Genomic DNA, 21,448 nt, shown 5'->3' with positions numbered 1-21,448 from the left:
TGGAGACTCTGTTACATTTAAAAAGACACAAGGGGCCCCCAAGATTATTATTAGTCATAAGCGGGCGCAATATACTTTAGAGAAAGGGACCTAAAACCGATCCTTGTGGCACCCTCAAATTACACTCTGTTGGAGGCCACCTTGAAGCTTCTATTCGATAAATCAAATTTAGAAATGCCTAAAAATGTTCTTCCTGGATAATTTGGACGGTAATAATGGAACTAGGAGATATGCCGTCTAAGAAGCCCTACTGAGTGGTGGGTATATAATTTCGTGTTGTACCTTTAACGATTTTTAATCTGATTATTCTTAAGAATACCGGCATAAGTCTGCCTTGCCCTTGGCTCTTTCATCCTCTCCACAATTACTGTATCTATGAAATGAGAGTAAGTCTAGGGATCGCAGTGAAAAATCTCGTGTTAGTCGGTATCGTCAACCCTCGGAACGCTCCTCGGCGACGGAACAAATATGCAACATATTTCTCCTCTTTGGCGAATATCACTTGATTTAGCATTACGACCATCACAGCAACAACACGACGCGGTCGTGCTCGGTGCACAATATTATTGTTTAGTAACAATAGTAATAAATGCAAATGTCGATCGTAGAATTCCCATCGGACATAATTTATATCTCGTCTCGGAAAAAAAGTGAGTGAAACGGGCGGCTCGTCGGTCAGGGGTTAGAGGTGGATGACACCACACAGTAGCTGCACGCTCTCGACGGGGTGCTTTGTGTATTTGTAAGTCTCAGCGGGCTTCCGAAAAAATCCGACACTCGCAGTAACGAAAGCGACCTCTCGAGATCAAAACATGACAGCGGCGTCGGCGAGGTAATTACATGGTTCGTTAATAGGCGCTGTTTAGCGTGTTTTTCTACACTAAACGCAGTGCTGATTGCATCACGCTTATTAGATGGGGCGAGATTTCCGAAAATCCAGCTGCGGAATTATACGCGATACGGAATCCGAACTGAAGGGTGGATCCACGCCATCAGTGAAGGATTCTCGCATTCCGGGCGTTCCAGATACCAAATATAAATTACCGGAGCTTTGACACATGGCACGGCCATTTCCAACAGGCGCATTGTTTGCGGAATCGAAATCGAACATCGACGCGATACACAAAGACTGAATAGGAGTGCCGGACATGATTTTAATGATGTTGGGAGATATTTACGAGCGTCTGCTTCTTTTCCTTTTTCGAGCAGCAATTCAAAGCGGGCAGGTGTGATGAGTTCCTCGCTTATTGTTTCTCGCGTTGGGCTAGCACCATTCATAAACCCGCCACAGCTATGTCGACTTTTACTTTTTAGAATAGGCGGGCTTCCACTCTGGATTTTTCATCTAGGAATTGGTTAAGCGGCGAAATGATAATAATTAACCGCCTGGCCTAGAATTGCGGTTCTCATCGCGTTACGCAGTCCCATTATGCGACAATGGAATGTTATTAGATCACCACAATCGTAACTGTAAGTTGCATTTGCAACAGGGTCAAACGACCGGCCGAGCTTAACCTCTTACGACACGGACGTTCACGCACCGGCCAAACCGCCAAAACCAGCTCGTGAAATTCCCCGTCAGCCTGAAACCGAAATTTCACTAACAGTAAATGCGATCGCCCGATAAGCGGAATTCGGGAGAACGCATAGCGGCTGCGACGGAACGCATAGGGATTTTCATTCTTGTGCGGCCCGACGGATGGAAATTTTAATTGGTGCCTGTGCAAAAATCGCAACTACCGTTTATCCACGCGGGTTTATCCAAGGTCAGGTTACGGTGGAAACCGGTGGGTTTGCGGGTCACTTGGACGCGAACTTGCCGAGTGGGCATGCCGTATTGGTCCCGACGTTTCCGATTTGGTAACTGCCAACAAGAGGATAATACAGTTATTTTGTGCGCGGAGCGTGGGTGAGACGCCGCGTTTGATATTCATGTCTGCGTTACATAAATTTGTCATGTGGCACACTTCTCGAGAGTGAGGAATGTGGGCTAAAGCTGGAGGTAAACAGCTTTAACAGATTTCGGCGCTCGAAAAAGGAGCTACCGCACGACTGGCTATTTCCGCAAACTTCACTTATTATTATCATTATCATAGTCAAAAGGTTCGTTTTAGTACCCGTAGAACGAAGTCGTTCACTTTCACTCATTTCTTCATCATTTGAAGAAAAGGACCCGATGCATAAGTGGCTGGTGGTGATTTTTGTTGTCCCGATTGGTAAAAAATTACAACTCCGTGCCGCCCCCGACTAAAAGGCCATAAAACGGGCCAAGGCCGAATTAATAATTGTCGAGCGCTCCCCTCGTCCTCCGGGAGCGTTACATTTTTACGGCTGCGGTCTCAATTAAGTCGTCTCCCGCACAAACCGTCTTCGATTTATGAGTGCGTCGTCGTTAGCGCATCCGACGCCTCAAATTGACCGTGAAATCTCCCGCGCCGTAAAATACCAGATTGACAACCCCCTTTTTTTGGCCCGTTCCGCTGTCTAATCGTTTTTAGCCGATTTCTGACGCTTTGATTTATGTTAAAAGCTCGTCATACCGCAAAGTGATGTACGTCCAAGCCGCGTCAATCGCGTAATGGTCGTTATTGAAAGATTAAAACGCCGCGAAAGGAAATGCCCGAATATGGGCTTCGTTAGCCGCTAATCGCTACGAATTGGTTAATACAATGCAGCGGGTAATTAACGGGGGAAGAGTTAATCAAGTGGATGGACGTGTGTGTGGTGTGTGACCTGGTGCGTCAACCCTACGGATGGCAGATCGTGCGACCTGGGGAACTCCCACACGCGCGCCGGTAACGGTAATGCTCCGGTTTCATTAGCGAACTCCTTCACACGCCAGGAAGATGCGTATCGCAGGCCCGACCTTATTGTTGGGAAGATTAATGGGGGCAGATGGGTTCGGGAAAGCGGGAAGACTGGACACTAACATATGTGCGGGATCATGCAGGGATGAAGGCTGAAAGGACGCGCAAACAACATTATTGTTATTAATACAACGCGACCGTGTCCTAATGGAGTTTGCGTTCGATTCACACAGCTCGCTGCGCTCGCCTGCCGGATTTGCCACAGTTTCGAGCTCCACTTGCTTTTAATAGCTGCGTCGGCTTGTTGCATTTTTGTACCTATGTACCCGTTGTGCGTCAACAGATTCTTGAGCTACGGTCGCAGTTAATATTACAATGTTGGAGTTGTACACACGACTCGGGAATCTATTAGAATAATCATTTTATAGCCGCTTACGGTGCATCAAGTCCGTTAGCTTACGTATCAATGAAAAGATTTATTGTTCGACGTTTGGTTGGTGTTTATGTATTTTGGTAATTTCTGCGGTTACGACTGACCGTTGTTCGGTTCGCGTTTTAAGAACGTGCTAAAACCGCGAATTTGTACCTTCCTTTGTTGTAGGTCTGTGAGTCATTTATTTTGTATTTGTCGTGCTCGACTTGCAATTAGGTTTTTGTTAACGAGGCAACCATACGGCGAAAATTCCACTCCTATATTAATATTTACAATTAAGTCGTTTATAAAAACCAGCAATAACACAGGACTGCTTCCCTGCGGAATTCCACCTGTTTAAAATTTATTAGATTTTTTTTCTGTGGACAAATTTGAAAAGTAAATAAAGACAGACTGTTTTGAGTGCTACCTTGTGTAAAATAATAATAGTAATAATAATGTTGTGGCCATTTAATAATGAAATGAGTATTGAAGCTAAACCTTAATCTACAAGCTACTGATTCCTGAGGATTTAAAATATGCTGCACTAATGGCACTTGGGAAACCGACTCTACAGATTTTCATTGAGTTATCTAATCTGCATTTAATTTATGGTGAAATAAAATTTTGAAAAATCGCAATCTTAATTTCGAATGATCTTCAAATTTAATTAATCGTTGTGCATTGTTATTAAAAAAACAAGCTGTTATTTTTCATTAACAAATAAACCAAGAAAACATTTAATAAGACATTTATAAATTATAAACAAAAAAAAAACAACATCAGAAAAATTCATTAAAAGATAACTAACTAAACACTAGAAAAGATGTTCAAAATTCCTGGCTTGTGCGTATAAGTACGCACGTAATGTTTCCAAATTTTGATCATTTTCTGTAAAAGTTAGTCATCAGTACTTGCTAAGATAAAACTGACTTTGGCAAATCACATACCCTCTAAGAAAAAAAAGGGTGGGTGGGCGGGGCTAGTACCTGCTAAGATAAGACTGATTTTGGCAGATGAGATACTCTCTAAGAAACGAGAGGGCGGGTGGGCGGGGTTAGTATCTGCTAAGATAAAACTGAATTTGGCAAATGACATAACTTCTAGGAAAAGAGAGGGTGGGTGGGCGGTGCTAGTACCTGTTAAGATTAGACTGATTTTAGCAAATGACGTATCTTCTAAGAAATGTAATCAAATTATTATAAAAAAAGACACTAGAAGCACTTTCAAATTCTTTGCAAATAGGAATACTTAGAACCTCAAGATTGTTCTAAATTTTTCAAAACAGGTCAGGTCAGAATTTTCCAAAAATGGAACATCAAAGTCCCCTAAAATTGATTTAAATAATTTACAAAAAAATCTCCATGGGCTGCCAAAATAATAGACCCAAACACTGCGGCACTCAAGACTTTCTCAAATTCGTAAAAAATTAAACACTAAAAACTGGAAAGAATTTTTCAGGTTTATTCAGCAACAAAACACCAGATTTCTTTAAATTTCTAATTAAACATGGTCATGGCGAGAGAAATATTAACTGAAAATTTTATTACTAGTTATTGTGAAAATGTTAATATTTTTTTACTACAGACACTCGGTATTAGTTAAACTACAATAAATATTTTTTTACCGATGTGTGCGTAAAATATAATAATTTATTTGTATTGATTTTAGCTGAATTTTTATATTGCGCAGATATATAAAAGTTTGCAAAATTTCAAAGAACTAAGTCATTTATAAAAATCAAAAATAATACAGAACTGCTTCCCTGCGGAGTTCCAGCTGATTAAAATTTCATTAGAATGTTTTTTGTGGACGAATTTCAAAAGTACTGAGTCTACAGTTTTTCATTGAGTTGTTTAATCTTTATTTAATTTATGTTGAATGAGGGAAAATCGTAAAGGTTTGCAGAATTTCAAAGGGATTAAGTCGTTTATAAAAATAAGAAATACCGTAGGACTGCGTCCCTGCCGAATTCCACCTGATTAAAATTTGTTAGAATTTTTTTCTATCGACAAATTTCAAAAGTAAGTAAGGATACTGTTTTCAGTGCTACCTTGTATAAAATAATAATAGTAATAATAATTTTCTAGTCGTTTAATAGTAATCAAATGAGTATTGAGTGTTCGTACGCCTAGGTCTTAATCTACCAGCTACTGATTCATGACCTTTTTTGTTGGCAAAATTGAGCAAAATTGGAATCAGATTCCATAATAAAGCAAAGCCCTCCTCCGGGCACAATCGACATGCATCGATTCTTTCACGTTTCAAATTATGTGGCATACGCCGAGTTTTTGGTGCGCAAAGCTGAAAAGTGTCCGATTCGCTTCGATTTTTTCATCCGAATTTACTTTGTTATCGCGCTTATTAGGAGTTTACAGTTTTTTCCCAATCTCGCTTCATTATTACGGCGATTTGTTCTGCTCCAGGTTCGAGTTCACACGTGGATAATTTGGCGAAATTTCGAAATTGTAGCGGAATTATGAAACAATTTTTTCAGCAAAAAAACGTGTATTAATTAGTCGATCCGTAACTGTAGCATTTTTTAAGTCAATCCGATTACGCTTTGTTTTTTTGATTGGAGTCGAGATCATGTTCACGTGTACGCCAGCGTTTAATGGAATGATGGATCAGGGCGATTTTCCGTTTGTTTCGAATCCGCGCTTTCATCTGGTCCCCGGAATCAATTTCCGCAGCGCATCACTTTCACAATCGCCGGAACGCGCCCTTTAACTCGGAGCCTCGCGCCAAGCCACCGGAATCGCGATGATCCGGCCGCTTTCCATCCGGAGTGCGTATCGCGTGCCGCCCGAGGATCGCTGCACCTACCTTGAACTTCCTTCCGTGGCGAGCTGCGGTGCAGACGATGACGGTGATGGTGAACTGTCTCGGCACTGACACTGTGTCCTTGGCCTTGTGTTTTGCGGTGCGTTCACGGTCACAACCACAACAGAAATGCTTTGGCGAGCGACGAACTGCTTCTTTTCCTGCCTCAACAGCGGCGGCTGATGAAGACCTGGTGGTGGGGTCGTACCACTACTTCGACCACGGCAGGTGGAACATCGCATATTTATAACTTGCGAAGACCATCATTGGTCGCTGCCACCGATGTCTTCCGCACGAAAACTGGAAGGAACGAGAGAAGAGCAAAGGCAGAAGAAGCTCAGTCTAGCAGGGGATCCGGAGAAGTACCGAGCTTGGGGCTGGTACCTGACTTCCCAGGACTGACCCTCTTGATCGCGTGTCCGGCGAATAGCCCGACCAGACAATGACAGGGGTCTTTAACGTACCGTATCAGCGAACCTTCAATAAGGTAATTGTTCGTGTAGAGGTAAAAGAACTTGTTGTTTTCCTTACAAGTTTCGCGTAGCTGCTTTCATGACCCGAGCACGCCCTAAGAAGGTACTCGGTACGCGCGGGGTACCGTTTTGACGGTCGGGGGTGGCTGGATTTGCAGCAGAGGAAGTTGGTACTCGCCGAGTACCATTTTCATGGTCACGTTATTACGCTGGCTGTCGGTGTGGAGGTGATGCAAATGCATGGAGCGTTCCGCTTCGGCATTCTCTACCGTATACTCGGAGGAGGTTCATTACCAAGGCCGTATGAAGACCGCGCGTTCACTGACCCTCTCGCACCCACATCTATATTTACCCCCGTTTTTGCGGAAGGAACGTTTTTTGGGCTATTATGTGGTGCAAAAAAACCTTTCACAGATCGAGATTGTTATGTCATAATTCTGTGGTGGGAAGGGAATGATTGCGGATGCAGGATGATGTGTTCTGTTTATTGTGGATGTAGTTTGGAATTGGCGACAAGTACCTAAGTACTCGTTCTTTGAAGACGCTCAAGATTTTTAGATCTATATTCAAGATAAAAAGGCAGTACTAGAATTTCAGTACTTTTGCTATTATAAAGGCGCTTGAGTGACTACACCACAGGATAGTTTATTTTCAAAAGGATATATTTCGCTCAATCAAAATAAAATTTTATCACAGTCAAAATCGTCTAATTAGTTAGCAATGCAAGATGATTTCACAGATGGTATAGATGGTACTCCAAGTGTTTGTCTTAAAGATTGTACATCTGTTTTCGTCAGACCAATATCTATCTCATTTAATTTAATTGGAAGCACTTCACGTTATCCAAATATACAGGAAAAGGCTTTTGTCACTCATGGTAAAGAAGTAGTACTTAGATGATGATTAAGTGAGATTTTTGAAAAATTGCCTAAAAACTCCCAAAAAAATTTTCAGAAATGCAGTTTGGCGAGCTGATTCCAGAAACATCGAGGGTTGATAGTCCCAAAGCTAGATTTCCGAAAAATTCTGTTCGAAATTTATTTATTTTTTTTTTTTGGATACCACGAAATTTTGAAAAACAGTCAAAATTCGTCCAGATTTTTGGAAAGTTGCCTAAAAATTCTCAAAAATTTTTGAGGAACAAAAGTTCGTGGAGTTGATTCGCAAATATGAAGTATCGATGGGCCTGACTAAAATTTTCAAAAAAATAAAAATGAAACTTTATTTAAATTAAATATTCCGAAAGCTGTGAAAATGGCTGAAAATGTAACCAGATTTTTGGAAAGTTGCCTAAAGATTCTCCAAAAATTCTAGGAAATACGGTTCGACGCATTGATTAGAAAACAAGACGTATCAATTGTCCTGGACCCAGATTTTCGAGAAATTCAGTTGAAAATTAAATTGAAAACTCGGAAATGGTCAAAAATTCATCCAGATTGTTGGAAAGTTGCCCAAAAATTCTTAAAAATCCTGGAAAACACAGTTCGAGAACCATAAACCGTTGTTGGTTCGAGAACAAGATTTTCGAAAAATTCAGCTTGAAAATGATTTTTTTCAGAATACCTCGACAAAAAAAGTCAAAAATTCGTCCAGATTTCTGGAAAGTTGCCTAAAAATTCTCAAAAAGAAGTTCGGCGAGCTGGTTCGAGAAACACAAAGGGTTGATCGTCCCAAAGCAAGATTTTCGAAAAATTCGGTTTGAAAATGAACATTTTTTACTATCTCGGAAATTTTAAAAACGGTTAAAAATTCGTCCAGATATTTGTAGAGTTGCTTGGGGAGAGAGGGTTGATAATCCTGGATAGTTCGGAAATTCAGAAAACGGTCAAAAATTCGTCCAGATTTTTGAAAAGTTGCCTAAAAATTCTCAGAAAATTCTGGGAGATGCAGATCGTCTAACTGAGTTGAGAAATATAAAGTGTTGATGATTCCGGATTTTCAAAAAATTCGGCTTAAAACTAATTTTTTAATATTTTGAAAGCTCCAAAGACTGTCAAAAATTCAACCAACTTTTTGGAATGTTGCCTAAAAATTCTCAAAAAATTTTGAGAAATACGATTCGACAAGTTTATTCTAAAACGTGAAGTGTTGATTGTCCTGGACCAAAATTTTCGAAGAATTCGGCTTCAATGATTTTTTTATTTTATGTTAAAATCTCAGAAAACGGTCAAAATTTCACACAGATTTTTATTAAGTGCCTTGAAATTCTCACAAAAATTTGAAAAATTCAGTCGATGCGAAAACATTTTCCAAAATTCAGTTTGAAAATGAATTTTCTAGTAATGTCAAAAACTGAGAAAATAGTCAAAAAATCACAAAGATTTTTTAAAATTTGCCTAGAAATTCTCAAAAAATTCCAGGTAAGTTCGACGAGCTTATTCGAAAACATCGTGTTGACTGTCCTGGACCAAAATTTAAAAAAAAATCCGCTTGAAAATGTATTATATTTTGTTAAATATGTCAGAAGCTCGCAAAACTTTCAAAAATTCATTCAGATTTTTTTCCAAAGTTGGATAAATTTTCTCAAAAAAATCTGGAAAATACATTCCGAGTAGCTGGTTCGAAAAATATAGCATTGGACGGTCCCGGATCAAGAGTTTCCGAAAAATTCGACTGGAAAATGAAACTTTTTGAATACGTTGAAATCTTGGAAAGCGAACAAAAATGCATCCAGATTTTTGTAAATTTGCCTAAAATTGGTTAAAAAAGTCGGGAAAATACAGTTTGACGAACTGATTCTAGAAACGTGAAATATTGATGGCCCCAGACCTAGATTTTCGGAAAATTCGGTTTTAAAATAAAATTTAAAAACATACTCGTATGTTGAAAGCTCGGAAAAGAAATTATTCAAAATTTTGAAAAGTTGCCTAAAAACTCCCAAAAAATTATGAGAAATACAGTTTGGCGAGCTGATTCCAGAAACATCAAGGGTTGATAGTCACAAAGCTAGATTTTCGAAAAATTCTGTTCGAAATTTAATTTTTTTTTTTGAATACCACGAAATTTTGAAAAACAGTAAAAATTCGTCCAGATTTTTGGAAAGTTGCCTAAAGATTCTCCAAAAATTCGAAGAAATACGGTTCGACGCATTGATTAGAAAACAAGACGTGTCCGTTTTTCTGGACCCATATTTTGGAGAAATTCGGTTGAAAATTAAATTGAAAGCTCGGAAATGGTCAGAAATTTATCCAGATTGTTGGAAAGTTGTCCAATAATTCTAAAAAATCCTGGAAAACACAGTTCAAGAACCATAAACCGTTGTTGGTTCGAGAACAAGATTTTCGAAAAATTCGGCTTGAAAATGATTTTTTTTTAGAATACCTCGACAGTTTGAGAAACGCTCAAAAATTCGTCCAGATTTTTGGAAAGTTGACTAAAAATTCACAAAAAATTCTGAAAAATACAGTTCGGCGGGCTGGTTCGAGAAACATAAAGGGTTGTTCGTCCCAAAGCAAGATTTTCGAAAAATTCGGTTTGAAAATGAAAATTTTTTACTATCTCGGAAATTTGAAAAACGGTCAAAAATTCGTCCAGATATTTGTAGTTGCTTAAAAATTCTCAAAAATTCTAGAAAATACAGCTAGGTGAGCTAATTCTAGAAACATAAAAGGGTTGATAATCCTGGATCAGGATTTTCGAAAAATTCGGCGGAATATGTTTTTTAAATAGTTCGGAAATTCAGAAAACGGTAAAAAATTCGTCCAGATTTTTGAAAAGTTGGCTAAAAATTCTCAGAAAATTCTGGGAGATGCAGATCGTCTAATTGAGTTGAGAACTATAAAGTGTTGATGAGTCCGGATTTTCAAAAAATTCGGCTTAAAACTATATATTTTTTAATATTTTGAAAGCTCCAAAGACTGTCAAAAATTCAACCAACTTTTTGAAATGTTGCCTAAAAATTCTCAAAAAATTTTGAGAAATACGATTCGACAAGTTTATTCTAAAACGTGAAGTGTTGATTGTCCTGGACCAAAATTTTCGAAGAATTCGGCTTCAATGATTTTTTTATTTCATGTTAAAATCTCAGAAAACGGTCAAAATTTCAAACATATTTTTATGAAGTACCTTGAAATTCTCACAAAAATTTGAAAAATACAGTTCGAGGAGTTTGAAAATGAATTTTCTTAGTAATGTCAAAAGCTCAGAAAACAGTCAAAAAGTCACAAAGATTTTTTAAAATTTGCCTAGAAATTCTCAAAAATTCCAGGAAACTTCGACGAGCTTATTCGAAAATATCAAATGTTGACTGTCCTGGGCCAAAATTAAAAAAAAAAATCGGCTTGAAAATGTATTAAATTTTGTTAAATATGTCAAAGGCTCGCAAAACTTTCAAAAATTCGTCCATATTTTTTTCCAGAGTTGGATAAATTTTCTGAAAAAATTTTCGAAAATACATTTCGAGTAGGTAGTTCGAAAAATATAACATTTGACGGTCCCGGACCAGAGTTTCGAAAAATTCGACTTGAAAATGAAACTTTTTAAATATATTGAAATCTTGGAAAGCGAACAAAAATGCATCCAGATTTTTGTAAATTTGCCTAAAATTGCTTAAAAAAGTCGGGAAAATACAGTTTGACAAAAATTTTCAGTTTTAAAATAAAATTTAAATATGTTGAAACCTAGGAAAACGCTAAGAAATCATTCAAATTTTTTGAAGGTAGCCTAAAAATTCTCAAAAAATTACAGTTCCACGAGCTGATTCCAAAAATATGACGTGTTGAAAATGATTTTTTAAAAAAAGTCGAAAGCTCGGAAAATGGTCAAAAATGCATCCAGATTTTTGGAAAGTTTTCCAAAAATTCTTAAATAATTCTGGGAAATACAGTTCGACAAATCTTTTCGAAAGTAGAGTTGAGGGAAACAACAGGTTGATAGTCCCAGATTTTCAAAAAATTCGGTTTGAAACTGGAACTGTTTAAATATCTCGAAAGCTCGAAAAATTGTCACAATAATTGAGATTTTTGAAAAGTTAACCATAAATTCGTAAAAAATTCTAGGAAATATAGTTCGTCAAGCTGATTCGGGAAACAACGACCATGATTTTCGAAAAATTAGGTTTGGGAATGACACTTTTTAAAAATCAAGAAACTCAAGTGTGTGTAAGGGTAAAATTGCTTAAAAATTCTCAAAAAATTGTCAAGTAGTAGTAGTCTAGGACCAAGATTTTCGAAAAATTCGGTTTGAAAATCTCAAAAGCTCGAGGGTCACAATAATTGAGATTTCTGAAAAGTTGCGTTAACAGTATTAATACTAATCGATGTGATTTCTATGCGGGCTTTTTCATGTTATCTTGTTCTTGATAGAGGTACTTAGAATTTATTTATAGGTTTAGTTCAGCTTTATTATCATTAATTTACTACTTTCATGTTTTCTCACGATTCATTGCATAGTAAATGCTATTTAAATTTTATGAAATAGCATACTCTTGTACTTGCAGTTTATGAGTCCGCCTTGATTTTCCACATCATTAGCTCCGTTGACTAGAGCGATTTCGATCTTATCATGGGCCACTTTTTTCAAAGCTATATTTGTTGGACTGGACTAGAATTACACCAATTTTTATGATTGTTTATAGCTGTGTATACAATCACTCCCATCGAGTAGTTTAAATAATTAGTAGATAGTATATTAAATTACAAGTGTCATTTATCTCGTGGACTTGATCAAATGATTGTAAATTAACATGATAACCAGGTCTTCTTTTTACCTGCATGCGTTTTACGAAATTACCATTTATTAGAATCTATTTTACCTCGACAAATTGCTTTCGTAAATCTTGACTAATACCATAGCACCTGTGTTACACTCTTTTAGAACTCGTTTCATGTGCACCTGAGTAATTTCGACTTAACCAGATGTCCGTTAACAACTTAAATCTGTGCTCAATGTCTCGTTTGCCTCTCCTCTTTGTGTTAATATTCCTCTCCAGTCGTTGTTTCTGTTCCCATTTTATGAATCGAAATCTCTATTTCGTCGCCATCGCGAGGAGCTGTCACCGCGAGCTGTCAATGAGGATGGAAACAATTCCTCGACGAATAAAAGCCGAGACATCCGTATTATTTTTTGCGCGTTCTTTAATGATTCGTAATGGTCGTTCCAACGGAACGGTCAGACTTCAACCACGGTCATTACATATACTTTCATTAAACGGAAGCTGTCAAAATCTAGCAACATAAGCAATCGATGAACTCGCTCCGAGAAAAAATCGAAAGTGCAGACAATACCGAGCCAATTAATCCGTCGGAATTCGTGGCATTAAAACAACATCAATTTCCTGCTTATACAAATGGGATCGGACGTTTATTGACTGGTTTAAACGGAAAAGTGTGTCCATTAGCCGTCCGAAGGCAATGTCCTGCAGTTAACAACCTCGAGATGGTTTTTCGATTTTGGTAGAATCGATTCCGCACACGAAGTCGTCCAAAAACGCGATTTTTTCGCGGAGACTTCGATTCTCGGGAAGGCGACGAACCGGAGCTTTTTGTTTTCGACCACATATCGCGTTAACAGATGTCGGTGTCAGCTCATGCGTAATTCATCGCTAAAGCTGGAGCTTCGTTCATTAGTATTCAGCAAATAAGCAACAAGCGTTAAACTGATCCAAATACATGACCGAGATTATTCTATGATCAATGTTGACGTTTATCACTGTTACCTACTTCAGGTGGATGTTTTTCGATTCAGGTGCGACTCTTGCAGGAAAAGTTCCTGCGGTTGTAACTTTAAACGACCTTGTGGCTGCAATAAATCGTCCGAGGGTTATTACGTTCATTACAGCAACTTGTAAAATATAACTGATTATTGGTGTAATCCATGAAATGAAAATCGCAATTATGTTTTGTTTGGTTGTGTTTTATTGCGGCTCGTCGTACTTTACGAGATTGCCGAGAATCGTTATGGTGGAAACACCCACGTCTTATTAGTGATTAACAATTCGGGGACTAACTGTTAATTGACAGACGCTTATTGAATTAAGTCGAGTAGGCGATTATGGGATTCTCGATGACTCATTTAAATAATACTGGTAGGTTAAACAGGTTTCGGGGCATAGTTATACCAAACAAAAGAAAGCTGCTAAGTATATTGTTATGCAGGTATGATGAAATCAATTAGGTCTGCAAGAAGACGACAGTTTTGCTTTTCTTCTTATCAAAAACTCGTTGCGTTATTCATTGGTTAAAACAGTTAAGATTGTCTCCGAACCGTTGCATTTCTTACGTTATGCTTGCTCCAATTCATAACGTTAACGAAAAGAGAAAATAAACCGCGCTGTGTCCACACGTATTTATATTTTAGCTTGGAAAAACGTAAACCGCAAACATAAACAATGGTCGGTCTTTGTGATTTTATTACATAATGTGAAGAAAAGGTATTTGCTCTCTGTTTGATTCGATTCTAACTCGATAACTTTACGCTGATAGTAATAATAACTACGGCCAGGATTTGAAATCGTGAACATTTTGGTAATAGGTGTAGTAGGTCATGGAAGCGTGCCGCCTATCACTTTATTTGTGTGGATTTTACTAAATTCCAAGGACTCACGATATGACTGCTTGGTGGCCATAAGACATTATGTTCCGCCCTTTTTCATTTAATAATTTACCAACCACACAATTATTCCAAGCGAGCCATGGAAAGAATTCAGTTCATTTTTTCGTACAAAAATTTTCGAACTCATTCCAAAAAGAGTTTCCACAAATTCGACTTGAAATAGAAGTTTTTTATATACATATTATTATGTCGAAAGCCCCGAAAATGCTCAAAAATTTATCCATATTGTTGGAAAGTTGCATACAAATTCACAAAAAATTCCGGGAAATATAGTTCGACGAGCTGATTCAAGAACCATAAAGTGTTGTTGGTCCAAGGACAAGATTTTCGAAAAAATGGGTTTGAACATAATTTTTCTTAGGATATCTCGAAAGTTTGAAAAACCCCCAAAAATTCCTCCATGTTTCAAGAAAATTGACTTAAAAGTGGCATCCATTAAATATTCCGAAAGCTCGGACAGCGGCTAAAAATTTGTAAAGGAAATCTTAATTTTACAATTAATGTCTGTCTTATAGTTGCAAAATGCATATTTTCTTGCAAAAATGTACCATTTTACCATGTTTTAAGTTTGTTCTTGGGAAAAAATGGCTATGTATGTTAAGAAAAAAAAAGGTAAAATATAAGCCCCGCCCGCCCACCCTATCTCAATTGTGATGATATTTTTTATTTGACGTGAGCCAAGAGGGCGGAGCTTAACTGCAAAATCCTTATTTCTCTACGAGAAGTTAAAAGCATATTTTTGAGTATCGTGTTGTTGGAAGAATACTATACGGACATATATTAAGAAAAAATTAAAGCCAAAGATTAAGCTCCACCCATGCCTGCCCTGATCTAAATGGTAATGAAGTTTTCATTCGTTGGCAGACCTAGAGGCGGAACCTAATTGCAAAATCCATACTGCCTTACAAAAATTTACCATTTTAAACGTGTTTTAAGTTTCTAAGAATAAAAAAATCGTGAGAATTGGGATGGGGTGAGTGGGCGGGGTTTATATTTTGCCTTTAAAGAAATAAGTACTTTGCAGTTAAGCTCCGCCCCCTTGGTTCATGGCGAATAAAAAAAATTTCACAATAAGAAACTTAAAACATGTTTAAAATGGAGAATATGTATACGGAAACATCGAATTTGCAATTAGGGTCCGCCTCATAATTCCAAAAACAAAATTTCCTTTCAGAAATGTACCATTTTAACCATGTTTTAATTTTGTTGTTGTTAAAAGATGGCAAAGTATATTAAGAACAAAAAAGGTAAAATATAAGCCCCGCCCACCCACCCTATCTCAATTGTGATGATTTTTTTATTCGACGTGAGCCAAGAGGGCGGAGCTTAACTGCAAAATCCTTATTTCACTACGAGAAGTTAAAAGCATGTTTTGAGTATCGTGTTATATACGGACGTATATTAAGTATAAATTAAAGCCAAAGATTAAGCCCCACCCATGCCAGCCCTGATTTAAATAGCAATGAAGTTTTCATTCGTTGGCAGACCTAGGGGCGGAGCCTATATGCAAAATCCATACTGCTTTACAAAAATTTACCTTTTAAACGTGTTTTGAGTTTCTAAGAATAAAAAAATCGTCAGAATTGGGATGGGGTGGGTGGGTGGGCGGGGTTTATATTTTGCCAATAAAGAAGTACGTATTTTGCAGTTAAGCTTTGTCCGTTTGGTTCACGGCGAATAAAAAAAAACATCACAATTGAGATAGGGCGGGTGGGCGGGCTTACATTTTGTCTTTTAATTTTAAAATGTGCAGACTTCTTTTCACAACAAGAAACTTAAACAATTTTTAAAATGGAAAATTTTATTCGATTTTGCAATTAGGGTCCGCCCCATAATTGCAAAAACCATATTTCGTTTCAAAAATGTACTATTTTAATCATATTTTAAGCTTCTTATTAAAAGATGGCTAAGTACATTAAGAAAAAAAAAAGGCAAAATATAAGCCCCGCCCACCCGCCCTATCTCAATTCTGGTGATTTTTTTTATTCGTCGTGCGTCAAGGGGGCGGAGATTAATTGCAAAAATCCTTGTTAAAAAATTCATGTTTTTGGGTATCCTGTTCAAAAACTACTGTGTATATTAAGAAAAAAACAAGCCAAAAATTAAGTCCCACCCATTTCAATTTTTCAGTTCTTCGATTCTTCGATTTTTCGAGTTTGCGTTTTTGGTTTTTCGATGTCCCAATTTTCCAATTTTCCAATTTTTTAATTTCGCAATTTTTGGAAACTTATTTCAGTTTTGGGATTTTTCAACATTTCGATTCTTCGAATTTTCGATTATTCGACTTTTGGGTTTTCCGATTTTTAATTTTTTTGATTTTCAGTTTTTCGTTTTTTAAACCTTATTCGACTGTTTTATATTTAGATGTTGCAATTTTTCAACTTTTCGATATTTTAATTTTTCAATGTTTAAAATGCTAGATTTTTCGTTTTGTCGAATTTTTAGTTCTTATATAATTTAATTTTTCAATTTTCGGAATTTTTAAATTTTAGATTTTTTCATTTTTTTGAGATCTCGATTTATCAATTTATCGATTATTATTATTCGATGTTGTGATTGTTGAATTTCTCGATTTATCAATTTTTCTATTTTTAACTTTTCGATTTTTCGATTTAGGCTTATTTATATAGATTTTTGGAGTTCTTGCCAAAAAATTCTCAAAAAAAATTTTGGGAATTACATTTCGACGAATTGACTTGAAAACATGATCAATATTTGTAAAGTTGCCTAAAAATTCTCAGCAAATTTGAGAAATATAAACTGTTGATGATCCCGGGCCAAGATTTTCAAAAAAGTCGGCTTAAAGATGATTTTTTTAAGTATATCGAAAGCTCCAAAGACGGTTCAAAATTCATGCAGATTTTTGGATGGTCTCCTAAAAATTCTCAAAAAATTCTGGGAAATACATTTCAAAAATTGATTTTGAAAACATAATGTGTTAATAGTCCAAGACCAAGATTTTCCAGAAATTTGGTTTGAAATCGTAAGCTTGGAAAACAATCAAAAATTCTTCCAAATTTTTCCAAAGTTGCCTAAAAATTCTCAAAAAATTCTGAGAAATTTTCTTTTCTTAATCATTTCCTTAATCATAGATTCGTACACTTGACAAAATAAAATTCAATCTTCATCTCACAGTAAATAAAATTAACCAATGAAATTCAAAAGTGGAGAAATTTTGATTTTGAAAAAGTTGCCAGAAAATCCCAAAAATTCAGGGATGTAGATCTCGACGTCCTGATTCCAAAAATATAGCGTGTTTATGGTTCCGGGACAAGATTTTAGAAATATTCTGTTTGAAATCTAATTTTTTTTTTAAATTCAAAAAATTACCATTTTTCAACTGCCGGTTCTGGAAAAATGGTTGGAATTATCGATAAAATGGGGCCGAATGTAACTTCTGAAGGTGGAAATCTACAAGAAAATGTCTCTGGTTGAATTTCGGAAATCGCCAAAAAATTTTGCTTTTGAAAAAGTTGCCGAAAAAATCCCAAAAAATTCAGAGATGTAGGTTTCGATGCCCTGATTGCGAAAATATAGTGTGTTTATTGCTCCAGGGCAAGATTTTAGAAATATTTGCTTTGAAATAATTTTTTTTTAAATGCTAAAAATTGCCGTATTTTAGTTGGCGATTCTGGAAAAAGAGGTCAAAATCTAGAAGAAAGTGTATTTGGATGAATTTCGAAAATAATAATAAAAAAAATTCAACGATACAGATTTCGTCCCTTTTATTTCAGAGATATAGCGTGTTTATGGTTCCGGGGCACAATTTTAAAAACAATCGATTTGAAATTTATTTTTTTTTTATTATAAAAATTGCCCTCCTTGTATGGACGAATTTGGAAAAATTATAGAAATTATGGAAAAAACAGGATCGTAAGTCTAGAGGTCAAAATCGAGGAGAAAACGTCTTTGGTTGAATTTTGAAAATAGTTGAAAATGGGCCGAAATTTCCAGAAAAATTTTGCATTGGAAAAGTTTGGCTGCAAAATTATTTTTTTTTAAATATATCAAAAGCTCTAAGAACAGTAAAAAATTCATCCAGATTTTTTAAAGTTATCAAAAAATTCCAAACAAATTCTGAGAAATACAGTGCGACGAATTGATTTGAAAACATGACGTGTTCACAGACCAAGATTTTCGAAAAATTTAAAAGTTTTTCCAAATTTTTGGAAAGTTGCCTAAAAACTCCAAAAAGAATTCTGAAAAGTACAGCTAGGCGAGCTGATTCGAGAAACATAAAGGGTTGATAGTCTCGAACTGAGATTTTCGAAAAATTCGCCTGGAAATGATGTTTTCTTTAAATATCTCGGAAGCTCAGCCAAAAGTTCCCTAAAAATTATCAGCAACTTCTGGGAAATACACTTTGACTAACTTTGTTAAGAAACATGAAATGCTGACGATTCCGGACGAAGGTTTTCAAAAAATTCTGATGTTTAAAAAAAATGTTTTTTTTTTAATTTCTAAAGCTCCAAAAAATCATCCAGATTTTGGAAAGTTGCCTACAAATTTACAAAAAAATCCGGGAAATACAATGCGATGAACTGATTTGAAAGCATGACGTGTTAACGGACCAAGATTTTCGAAAAATTTGGTTTGAAAATAAAATAGAAAGCTCCTAAAACGATCAAAAATTTTTCCAGATTTTTGGAAAGTTGCCTAAAAATTCACAAAAAAATCCGGGAAATACAATGCGACGAGTTGATTTGAAAACATGACGTGTTAACGGACCAAGATTTTCGAAAAATTCGGTTTGAAAATAAAATCGGAAGCTCCTAAAACGATCAAAAATGTTTCCAGATTTTTGGAAAGTTGCCCAAAAATTCTCAAATAATTCTGGGAAATTATTCGAGAAACATAAAGGGTTGATAGTCTCGGATTGAGATTTTCGAAAAATGCTGCAGGAAAATATGTTTTTTTTAATATCTCGGAAACTCAGATAATGGTCAAAAATTCATTCAGATTTTTGAAAAGTTGCCTAAAAATTATCAAAAACTTCTGGGAAATGCAGTTCGGACACATAAAGTGTTGACGATTCCGGACGAAGGTTTTCAAAAAATTCCGCTTAAAAATGTTTCTTTTTAATATTTCCAAAGCTCCAAAAATTCATCCAGATTTTGGAAAGTTGCCTAAAAATTCTCAAAAATTTTTGAGAAATGCAGTTCGACGAGGTTTTTCGAAAACATGACGTGTTGATGGTTTCAGACCAAAATTTTCAAAAAAGCCGACTTGACAATGAATTTTTAAAAAATGTCGGAAGCTCGGAGAACGGCCAAAATGTATCCAAATTTTTGGAAAGTTGTCTAAAGATTGTCAAAAAAGTCTAGGAAATATAGCTCGACGAGTCAATTAGAAAGTTGAATTGAAAATAATTACTTGTTGATAGCCGCAGATATTCGAAAAATTCGGTTGGAAAATGAAAATGTTTAAATATCTCGAAAGCTGGAAAAATTATCAGAATAATTGAGATAAATTCTCAAAAAAATCTGGGGAAAATTTTTGGAAGTAGGTACAGTTCGACGAGTTGATTGGAAAACATGACATGTTGATTGTATTGTCCGGACCAAGATTTTCAGAAAATTCGACTTGAAATAGGCAGCTCTGTGAATTTGCAAAAATGCATCCAAATTTTTGGAAAGTTGCGCAAAAATTGTCAGAAAATGGTGGTAATAGTTGCTAGCTTTACACTCATAGTGGTTGTCTAATACTAATAATTAAGGCCCGGATTTGAGAATGTGAAAATGTGAGTCTTTTTGTCATTGATGGGGATGATTAGATAAATTTTGGTTAGCGTTTTACAAAATTTGACAACAATCGGTCTAGTAGTTTCGGGGCTTATCTATGTAATAAAAGTCCGGACAGACGGCAGATAGACAGGCAGACGGACAAACGGAAACGGGATACCTATTTTTTCGTACTTTAGGGGTCATACAACGTCGAGAAAACATGGGTGTAACCAGTCATCCAGCGGACTCAATTACAACACTTCATAGGCTTACGTTTGGGCAGAAAAAACGGCTAAAGTGCGAGCGCGGCGAGTTAATAATCTATTTTAAAAATGTGCTGTCTCAGGTTCGTCATCAGTAAATATCTGCTTGAATTAAACAACCTGAACTGGCTCGCTGTGCTCGCATTTTAGTGGTTTATTTTTTGATAGTGATTGAGCTTCACAGGGGCATCTAGAAATTTATTACTGCAATAAAACCCAAAGAGCTTCGTTAACGACTGACTCATAAATATTTTGAAGAGGTTAAATAAAAAAAAACAGTCAGTATGGGAACGCAGAAGTCGTAAGACAAAAAAAATCTGAATCAGAAAATAAAAAAAATCATAAAGGAACATCTTCACAATTTTTATTTGAAACAGTGTAAAAACTGACAAAATTTTAAAGAAGAAAAAAAAGAGAGAAATTGAATGAGAATTAAAGATATCGAGAATTCTCAGTACATGCTTAACTTCCATTGTATAGGTAACAAAACATGCCTAATGGTCGTACTTTTGGTACTCCGCTTGACCTCTTGTAAGGTACGAACCTCTTAGCAACGAAAATCTGGCACTGATTGGTCATGGATTCAAAGCTGGTCGGTAGAACCCTTCTTTAAAATCTGTGGTACTTTCAGTACCACTTCTTTCGTCGCCGACTTCCTCATCCGTGGTCGATCTTTTTTGCTATTCCGTGTGTTTCTCAGCTGGGATTAAAACGAAATTTATTTGACTTCCTACTAGTGACAGCGAATAAGCGACGTGTTGATAATAATAGTAATGGTGATAATAATTTTGTGGACGGAGTAGTTTATCGGTGAAGGGCAGCCGAGTTACAGTATCTGCCATCCATCTAAGCCAGTACTAATGGCCACGACGTCTCGGCGGCAACAAAACGAATCGAAGATTAATTCGTTGCTTGACTTTTGTCTGTATCCTTGCGTACTTTCGTTCTCCGCGTCGATCCCTATCTCGTAATCAATGTCGATTGTTCAGCAAAGTTTCAATAATTATCGCTCGGAATAATTCAAATCGCATCGTAATCATCAATACTAAAGGAGCGTTTGTGGCCGTGCAATTAATTCTTTCCGAGTTGAAAACGAAAAAAGAAATAGCCGAGAAATAGTACCGCAACGGCCATAACTCACTATTAACCTCAAAGCCTGACTAGATATCCCGCAAAACCCATGTTTCACCATTGTTTAAATCAGATATATACCCTAAGAGCAAATAATCCCAAGAGTTTTAATAGATAAGTACTAGTATAGGTAGCTAATTACCAGATCGTGTTGCCGGGTACCTTATAAATTAATACTTGAGAAAAAAACTTGATGCCCCGGGCTTGCATCTTACTGCACTCATAAATAATGGACCTTACCTATTTCAATGCACGCTAGTTCAAC

The 21,448-nt window shown here is 36.4% G+C and overlaps 2 protein-coding genes across 5 annotated transcripts in view; one reads left to right on the top strand and one right to left on the bottom strand.

Annotated features, from left to right (window-relative positions):
• The window catches only part of LOC135125189 (EGF-like domain-containing protein 2), a 42,453-nt gene extending 36,205 nt beyond the window's left edge, over positions 1-6,248 (bottom strand). For both annotated transcript variants that reach the window (XM_064050577.1, XM_064050579.1), the window contains exon 1: positions 6,046-6,248. The gene's annotated coding sequence lies outside the window, so the exon portion shown is untranslated. The remainder of the gene's footprint in view (positions 1-6,045) is intronic.
• LOC135125191 (autophagy-related protein 16-1) overlaps positions 1-21,448 on the top strand; it is a 408,090-nt gene that overhangs the window by 54,880 nt on the left and 331,762 nt on the right. The window lies entirely within an intron of this gene.

The sequence above is a fragment of the Zophobas morio genome, unplaced genomic scaffold (assembly GCF_036711695.1).
Source record: "Zophobas morio isolate AGI-343-1 ecotype UQ-CSIRO unplaced genomic scaffold, CSIRO_AGI_Zmor_V1 ptg000008l, whole genome shotgun sequence".
Classification (NCBI taxonomy): Eukaryota; Metazoa; Arthropoda; class Insecta; order Coleoptera; family Tenebrionidae; genus Zophobas; species Zophobas morio.
The sequence above is the reverse complement of the archived record's forward strand: the minus strand, read 5'-3'. Positions and strand labels throughout refer to the sequence as shown.